Source organism: Saimiri boliviensis, chromosome 13, assembly GCF_048565385.1.
Source record: "Saimiri boliviensis isolate mSaiBol1 chromosome 13, mSaiBol1.pri, whole genome shotgun sequence".
Lineage (NCBI taxonomy): Eukaryota > Metazoa > Chordata > Mammalia > Primates > Cebidae > Saimiri > Saimiri boliviensis.
Genome location: NC_133461.1, coordinates 97,801,687 through 97,811,715, shown reverse-complemented (window position 1 = coordinate 97,811,715; position 10,029 = coordinate 97,801,687).

Genomic DNA, 10,029 nt, shown 5'->3' with positions numbered 1-10,029 from the left:
CAACAGCACATGTGAAAGCTGGAGGAGCTGTTTGGGCTGAGAAGCTTCAGATGGGCCTGCTGGCCTCCAGCGCCTGCGCGGCTGCTGTGTGGACACAGCCCCATCAGCAGCAGTGGGACCACTGCGAGCACATCACAGGGAAGCAGGTCCAAGGCTTCCCAGGAAGATTTTTTACATGATTCCAGGGGTTCCGAGTCTGCCAACAGTGGGACATGTGTGTAAAGGCAACCATTGCAATGAGCGGGAGCTGAACAAGATGACCTTCAAGACTCCTTCCAAGAACCTCTGACTCTTCAGGAAATCGAAAGAGACGGGTATGCGGGGCACTGCTGTGGGGGACGGCCAAGCAGTGGAGGAACCTGGGACACTTCTTGAGGGCAGGCAGCGGTGCACTGCCCCTCCCCTGAAGCTCAGATACCTCCTTGCCCACCCCAGGTAGCCTCTTCCCTCCCTCAGGGATAAAATAGGTGCCCATTTCCTTAGACACGCATTTTTTCCCACCTGTCAGGGTCCTTGGGACTAAGAAGGACCACATCACTTTCACTTTCTTCCTTCTTATCCCAAGATGGTGAAGCTGAAGTTCTTCCGACTCCAGGAATCCTGGCCATACCCTCTCACCAGCAGCAAGCTTCTCTTATTCTCTAGGGCTCTGACCTGGACTCCAAGATAAATATTTAGTGTAGAGGGTGCAGCTGAGCTGACAAAGGTCCCCACTTCCTGTTTCTCACAAAGGGAGGTGGCAGACATGGGCAAGGAGCTGGGGACTGGCTACCAGTTTCATCCCTATGGGAATCGGGAGTTTAGTAAACAGCTTTGTAGGAGGAGGCGGGGCAGGTCCCACGGGAGACCTGAGCTTTCTTCCGGAGCCACTTTGACTTCTGCCTGTCTACTTAGGCCTGGACCCTGCTGGGCTTATCACCTCTCTCAGGTCAGAATCCACCATGTTCTGTGGTTCCCATCTGGCCTCACAGCTGAGAGGATGGGAGACAGACAGTGGGACCACAGGGCAGGGAAAACAAGAAAATTTGACTCCTTCCTTTCTGCCCTTACTTAAAGAGAATTCCTTAGCAAGGTTTAGAGCAGGCGTCCCCAAACTTTTTACACAGGGGGCCAGTTCACTGTCCCTCAGACCGTTGGAGGGCTGCCACATACTGCTCCTCTCACTGACCACCAATAAAAGAGGTGCCCCTTCCTGAAGTGCGACGGGGGGGGGGGGGGGGGGGAGGGGGCGGATAAATGGCCTCAGGGGGCCGCATGCGGCCCACGGGCCATAGTTTGGGGACGCCTGGTAGAGATTCCGCCAGGAACCAGGTGTCTGATTTCCCAACGCCTGCCTCTAGCATGAGCTGTCCTTGCTGCCTCCACAGCTGGCACAGTTAGGGAGAGGCTGAGGCTGGGAAGGTTGTCCTAGATAAGGCAGCTGGCCGGCTGGTTGTCAACAACAGATTCTTTTCCTTTCCAAATCCCAGTGCACTCTCCCCTTTGCACGCATGACACCTCTAAGAGGGATTTCCCTCCCTGCGAGCTTCCCCACCTCTGGCACTGCCCTTTGTTGGGGGCTGCCTCTGCCTTCTCAGAACCACCTGAGCCACAGTCAATACAGTTACGTAACTGCCCCGTTTTCCCAGCTACCTGATCCCAGGCACCAGTATCCCCGGCTCGAGCCCTTGAAGCTGTACCTTTTGTTCTTTGGGTAGCCCCCAACATCACCATCAGCAGGAGTCTGTCCACACCCCTCCCAGGGGAGAGGATAAGCCATGGGACTACCAGTAAATGTGACTCTTCACAGGAGGGGAAGAAGGCAGTGAAATGCGGGTTGCTCTGAAAAGCAACCTGTACCACCAAGAGGAAGGATGAGGGGAAAGAGCACTGAAGAGAAGGTGGGGTGAGCGGGGTGGGCAGAGCACCCAGTTTTAGTTCTCAAGTGGGGAAAAGGGAAGCCAGGGGTCCCAGAAGACATGCACCCCGACTCAGTTCTTGAGGAGCGCCTTGCTCTGGTGCCATTGGAATGAGTCATCCTCTGAGATGTATCCTGGGCAGCTAGCCAGCCCTCGCCCTGTGCCTCAGTACCCCATGGAGATACAGGGCGTCTGCTCTTCCTTTCTTTTCCACCCCAGGATGAACTTCAGGTGCTTTGAGTAGATTTTGGGGGGTAGGGTTTTGCTCTCAGAAGAGTGTTTTCTTCCTTCCTTTGAGCTGAGCAGGCAGAACAGAAGGGGTTAGCACAGAAAGCACTGCTGTTTCCAGCAGTTTGGACTTCTCTAGAAGGCCACAGTGACACAATGGTGAGGAATTGAAACCAAGTCACATGAACACACCAGCAAGAATCTGGACTATGTTTCATCCCCTGGGCTCCATCCCTTTCTCCTGGGTCCTCTCTTGATTTTCGCTCCTGCAAATGTTGCCAGCCAAGTTCTACTGATGGCCTTTTCTGTGCCAACCACTTATGGGAACAGGGATAGGCAGAAGAGGAGAGTGCAAATGACCCATTTTGGGATTTCAAAGGCCCTCCTATGTTGACAAGGGCATGACCTGGCTCATCTGGAATTCAAGATTTCTGGTAGAGTCACTGTAGAGTGAAGGATCTGAGTGAAAAAACTCCCAGTACAGGTCAAATATGATGGGTGTTGGGGCCTGGCAGCCAGGATGGGTGCACGGAACCCCATGGGAATAGAGAATGAGACTCTCAGGCCTGCCTGGCACAGACCTTTCCATAGCACATGCATGATGTAATGGGCACATCTATTCTGGGTTCTCAGGGCCAGTCTCCCAAAGGCTGCAGGAGAACTCAGCCATTTGCCCAATTGATCCCGCCTGTCCTCAAGGAAGTGTTGACACTGACATCACATCCACGGCTGTTCTGCCTCTTTTCATGGATGATCAAACAAGCACAGTGCACAGATGGGGTGTCTCTGAGAAGAACTGAGCTGGGCAAACCTCTCTTAGTTCTCGGGAAAGATGAAACAGGCAGTGGCTGTCAGCTCTAGAAAGCACATTTTATAACGGAAGGATAAATAAGTGATGACCTCAGAGGGAAAACCAAGCCAAGTCAACTCAGTCACAAAGGAGGGCACAGACCCAGGAGTTGGAAAATTAGGTCTGCATCAGCCTTCTTTCCCAGCTCAGGTAGACAGCGATGGTTAGGATAAGAGGGCTGATCTGTTGGCCCAGTGGATACCGTGAGGTAGGGCTCTGGCTTCCAAACAAAGAATAACTTTGTCTTCCCACCTCCTTGAATTCTATGATGAACCGTCTCCTTAACAGCATCAGCATTAAAAAGACTGCTTCATTTACCATTATTCATCCACTGCATCAAAATTAGATTTTCTTCTAAAGCCTGAAAGTTGTGACAAAAAAAAAAAAAAAAAAAAAAAAAAAGCAAGACCTTCCAATTACATGCAGCAGGCAACAAACTGGGGACCAGATCTAGACGGAGTGACAGGTTAATATGAGTTTGCATTCAAGGCCTTCATTTCCAGGTTATTAAAAAGCTTTCCACAACTCCAGAAATAAGAGGAAATATTACCTAATTTTACCGAAGGTTTAGCTAAGGTGTAGGGACATTGCTACATCAAGATGCCATTGGGATAACAAAGAACCCAATGCATACTCAGCTTACTGGAAATTAAAAACCTGGGCCTTTTCCTGGCCCGTAAACTGCACGGTGACCCTTAGTGTGGCTGTATTTAGTGTAAAGGTCACCTCACTTGGGCCTGGCAGTGCTGGATTCAGCCTTTCTACCTCTACTGCCGTAACCTGCAGAGTCCCCTCACTGACAGTTTCCTCTACAGGTCCCAATCCCCCAATTGCCCAGGGGAGCTTATTTTTCCTTGTGAACCCACAGCACCTCATGATATTTCTACTTTTTTTTTTTTTCTTTTTCTTTTTTTGAGACGGAGTCTCACTCTTGTTGCCCAAGCTGTAATGCAATGGTGTGATCTTGGCTCACGGTAACCTCCGCCTCCCGGGTTCAAGCGATCCTCCTGCCTCAGCCTCCAGAGTAGCTGGGATTACAGGCATGTGCCACCACACCCAGCTAATTTTGTATTTTTAGTAGAGACAGGGTTTCTCCATGTTGGCATGGCTGGTCTCGAACTCCCAACCTCAGGTGATCTGCCTGCCTGGCCTCCCAAAGTGCTGGGATTACAGGCATGAGCCACCATACCTAGCCGATATTTCTACTTTTCAGAGGAATGAAAAGGCTAGTCTGACACTTCCGTTCTTGGCAGCCCAGCTCCACATTCAAATCCTCTTTGGCTGCCTTGACTTCTCTGAGATGGAATTCACCATGTCTATTATTTGGATCATATGCACAGTCATTAAATTACAAGAATACAAAACTATTTTTATCCTTGGTGAAGAATGTATGCTTTCTGGGATGTCTTTCTCTTCCTTTTCTTCAAGCATCAGCCTCTATTGAAGAAGCCACAGAGGGGGCTGGGACTTGAGCAAGAAGGAGGCCAGGGCAAGGGAGTGGATTCTGAGCTGGGAGAAACAGAAACACATTGTGGCCACCACAGCTGCCTTAAAACAAAAGGGCTAGAGAGATGAAAGAAAGAGGTCCTTTTTATTGTGATGGGATTCCTTCCCTTGGGAGGGGAATTTCTTGGCATCATCAGAGACCAGATCAGACATCAAAAGCCAGGCTTTCCCCTGGCCTCTGGAATTGTTAAATGAGTAAAAGCCAAATAGAAGTGCCTCCACCAGGAAATACAGGAAATAAAGACACAGGAAGGCAATAAAGTTATCATTTAAGGATGTCTTCTTCTTTTTTTAATCTTAAGAAGACTTCTAATTTACAGTACAAAAGTCCTAACAAATTAATTTCTTGTTCACAAAAAAAGACATTAGATGATTTCGGCCAATAAGTAACATTTCCACCACTTTCTTTAACATAACTGAAAGCAAGAAAAAGTCGGCAATCTCTTAAGCACAAGCAGATAATCCATCATTCAGAAGAACCTTGAAAAAATATCACACCACCAGCCTAGTCTCACATCTGACCACCATGCCATTTAGGAAGGAATACTGGGACCCCTTCTTGGAAAATGTTTGCTGACAGACCTACTGGGAAAAACAGCTATTGTGGTCATAATGCACTGAGAAAGGAAAAGTGGGGGTTTATACTGTTACCTTCAGCAAGGTTCTGTGACAAAAACACCTCTTTATTGCCCCAAATCAAGATCTATGGTAGGCCTGCTCCTCATTACATGCATTTCACATTAACATGCGGAAAAAAAAAAAAAAGCATTTGGAGACATCTATGTCAAGGGACTGATGGAATGTGGGCAAGAACTTACTGGAAGCCAGTGTGCTTGGCCCTACTTTAGAGCTGCTCAGAGGGACAGTCGGCGTCCATGTCCTCGCTTCTTGATCTTAAGCCACCTAGACTTGTCACGAGGGTGTAGAAGAGGAGATGATGCATAACCCTGTCTTAGACAAAGGTGTTGTTTCACAGGTCTTGCCAAGGTGGCAGGGGTGTGAGGCCACGGCCTCCTGGGAGGGAATATACTCTTCAGTATCATCTTTACCTTTGTGACTGCATAGACGAAGGCAGCTAACACTGACCCCATTCACTCTGGCTGGCTAGATACAGGCAGGTCAGGTCCCAAGTTCCAACGTAACATAGGCTCCCTCTTTCACACTGTCAATGGCACAAAGCCCTATTGTTAATACAGTTCTCTACTCATACTCAAGAGTAAACCACTGTCCTTCGACTACACAACTTTCTTTTTTTTTCTTTTCTTTTTTTTTTTTTTGAGACGGAGTTTCACTCTTGTTATCCAGGCTGGAGTGCAATGGTGCAATCTCGGCTCACCGCAACCTCCGTCTCCTGGTTTCAGGCAATTCTCCTGCCTCAGCCTCCCGAGTAGCTGGGACTACAGGCACGCACCACCACGCCCAGCTAATTTTTGTATTTTTAGTAGAGACGGGGTTTCACCATGTTGACCAGGATGGTCTCGATCTCTTGACCTCGTGATCCCCCGCCTCGGCCTCCCAAAGTGCTGGGATTACAGGCTTGAGCCACCGCGCCCGGCTACTACACAACTTTCTTCCTCTACACACATCTGCTCTGACAGCTTTCCTCTGGGTGTCTCATCACAGCAACACTGAAAGGGACTATGGCAAGGCAGTGCTTGGGACTCGGCCTCCAGGTAACCTGACTCTCCTGAATCCACTGCTGGGCCTTCTAGGCTGTCCTTTACTCACCTTCTAACAGATCTCAGAAAAGATGTGTTTCATGTACCAGACAAGGTGGAAGCCATGGTTATAACCACAAACAATTTAGGTAATTGGAGCCCATACCCACAGATGGGCCCTGGGTTCACCTTCCCTCTGACATCTTTTCTGCCTGGGCAAGGAAAGCTGAGTAATTCTTTAGGAGAAACTTGGGTTCCACTGTTACTATAACAACTAGAATACACACAGGGGATTCTAGAATAGTACTGCAACAAGTTTTTATGGCTTAGGAAATAATTTTAAATGCAGAGATTAGAGAGAAAAACCGAAAATTAGTACAAAGCAAAACTATGAATCAGCCAGTCTAGGGCAAGCTCTTCCTAAATCAATTTAACTGATTGGCCACCCAGACTGGTCAAGATGAAAATTCTTAAGAGCTTGAATGTTATAGATATGCTACAGCCGAAAATTTTGGGGATCAGCTACCTTATTTACATGAAGTTGGGCAAGGTAGAGGGAACAGATTTTAACCTCATTCATTCTGAGGCTGAGAGACTCTTGAGTAATGACCATAAACAGCAAGGCCAGCTGTGTCTCATGCAGACACGGCTTATAATATTTTTCCTATAAAGATTAGCTGCCTCAAACTATGTTACTCAGAGAGAAGAGCCGAAAGGCTAAAAAGTCCCTGAAGTTATCCAATTTTTAAAAATCTTACCCTTGCTCCTTAATGACATTTAATAATAGTCTACTGACAAAACAATGAGGGTTTTTCCCTTCCTACTTTGAACAACGTCGGTCAGGAAATCATCCCTAAGTTACCGGATGGCAAAGAAAGCTAAATAAGGCAAATCTTTGCTTATTGAAACTTGTGTCACTGAATTGTTCATGGAAGACCCAAAAAAGTCAATGAAAGATATGAAAAATATTGATGTTCCTGGAGTGGCTGAGTCTTTTACTCCTAGGTAAGGAGCAGTGTCAAGCTCATCAGAGTGGGATAAGCAATTTTTACCTTGCCAATCAGTATCTACTCCCAAAAGACCAGCAAACCAGCAATGTCTGTACTTGTAACCAAAGTGTCACCTTGAGAATTGAAGGAAAACAGGTTATTTTTGTTTTAGCATTCTATTAAAGAGATGTGCGCGCCAAGCGCGCGCGTGCGCGCGCGCACACACACACACACACACACACACACACACACAATCGGTTGTTTTTCTCTTGCTCCAAACATCCAGAACATGGAGATCAAAAAGGGGTACATGTTTTGAACTTACATTAGATGAGTTTTCAAATTTTTAAAAGAAATCATCATCTGATGGATTTAAATGTCCTGTGATACGTATGTCACCAAAAGTGAGAAAACTAGTCCATGTGAAGCATCACCTTCAAAATGGTACTTCAGAAATGTTTACAGAGGAGTCCTAACATGCCTGGGGACTTGTTTTTCTCTTCCTAAATGGAAGAAGTTACAGAAAAAGAAGGTCCCTGTGGGCCTTCCACAGGGAAGGTCCTATGAAGGAGAACACAAACTATTTCCAGTATCTTTAGAACATACGGGAGCAAGATTTAACAAAACAGAAGGGGCTTTGAAAACACCAAGACTGCAGAGCTTTGACAGCAATTAAAATGTTCATTTAATGATGGCCCCAGGCATGAAAAGTAGTCTTAGAACAAATGCAGGGCAGGCGTCCAGCCACCTTGGAAGCTGTTGTTTATATTAAAACATCAAAAAATGTGTGAAAACCCTCCAATGAAGTCTCAAGGGAAGAAAAAGTAGTTATTACAACATTATTCCTAAGGTGCATGCCTTCTAAATGGTTTTGAGTCATAGGTGCACAGGTGTGTACAGGTACATGGATCAAGAGCCTCACTTAAGAAGCTGCCGGTATCAGAGACACACGTAGTACACAACTTTCTAAAGTGCTGAAAAACATACCCCAGCCTTCTACAGAACAGAAGGGATACCTTTACCTTTAGAATTCAACAGAATGTTCAAACCTAGCCTCCTCTAAAAGCTGGTACTGTTCTAAAACTCACTCAGGTTTTCTTGAACCAGGACCCCTACCTCTCTACTCTGGCTGATTCCTCAACAGCTCAGAGGGAACCAGTGAAATACTGTATATGATTCTGTGATGCTTCTGTTAAGGAAACTTGCTTTATCGTTCTGCTTTCTGAGACAACAGTGAAGCCATTACTAAATAATCATCCTTTTAAGTTAACAAAATACTACTTTTTGCTTATAAAGATTTACAGTAACTATTTCTACTACCGCCTGCAGATGGAGGCCCATAAGAGTGGTTGCTACCCATGGGTTGTATATATCTAACAACAACCTTAATGAAAAGGAGAAAGGGATAAGGGACTACCAGCTCTGCAGTCTGGTATGTGGAATGACTTTCATCAGTGAAATTTCCAAAGACAGGATCTTTTCTAATCCTGGGATTGGAAGAGAGAGCAGCATGAGGATATCTAGGTAGTTAATACCTGATTTGAGATGAATGACAATCAGGAAAGACAATACCTGAGACTTTTTCTCCCTTCTTTGACAGGTTTTACTCACAACCCCTTTGGTTGCAATGAGCTGAGATAGCGCCAGTGCACTCCAGTCTGAGCGACATAGTGAGACTCTGTCTCAAAAAGAAAGCAAGCTAAGAAAAAAAGGCGTAGGAAAACAGAGGTAGATGGGCTAAGTCTTCATTCTTCTAATGAAAAGTATAGTTTGTTTGAAAAAAAAAAAATATTATGTCGTTTTTTGTTTTCCTGGTTTCCTGGAAACTCCCAGTATGAAGTGTTACTGTCTGAAATACTTGCTTTAGTGCTAGATTGCCACATCACAAATGACACTAAGGAATGCCATAAATGTGCACGTTCCATGCTTTGATGTAGTGTTCCCAGGCACGCACATTCACTGCAGAGCTGACCTGAGTATTGTGACATAGCTCCTGCCATGAGGCTGGCCAAAATGGGAGCTTAAGTAGCCCCAAAACTTCCTTCACTAGTTGGTTGTGACTTGAAAATCAAGCTAAGGGAAGATAATTCACACATTACATCTGAACACTTGTTTTTTGCATTCCAAAATATGCTAATGGAGGCTGAACTCCGTTAAACCTAAAGAGTAACTGATATAGAACACAGGAATCCTCACTTATCCAGTGTCCTTCAGTGAGAACTTCCGTTCACAAGGGGACCACTCTGCCCTTGTCAATTTCTACTACCCCAGCTGGCTTCAGTAATATCGACAGGGAACAACAGAAGATGATGGGAAAGTAGATGTGAGAGCTGATGCCAAAAGCCTACAAGGGCCTATATACATCTTGCTGTAGAAGGTGCTGCTGAGGGCATTCATCAAATATTTAGAAAGTGACTTCCTTTACAGATGGGGCAAGTCACCTGGGGTTCAAAAATGAAAGCAAAAGAATCTGGCAATTGTGAAAGCTTGCTGAAAATCTTTCTCCTTCAAAGTTCTAAGGAAATTTAAACCAATCATACCATGGTTAGATGAACAGATTTTAAGTAACTCTAAGAACATCTCTTGTTATTTCTTATTTTGCTTTGCTAGAACATATTTAAAGGAACTGAGAGTCCAGAAAAAATAGGTTATTGTGGAAAACATTTCCCTTCACCACTAAAATCACTGGATTTGGATTAGTCACTTTGAAGTTTTACTATGATCCAGTTTCCCATCAGAAGAGTAGCAGTTTTAGCCACTGAAACCTAAGAGGCCTTTTTTCAATGGCACGCAGCAGAAAGGGGAAAAAAAAGAAAAAAAAAATCTTCTTGCATTTGAAAAGTTATTAGTCTTACATGGAAGACATTACCTTCCAAACAGCAATAATGAAGGCTGACGAG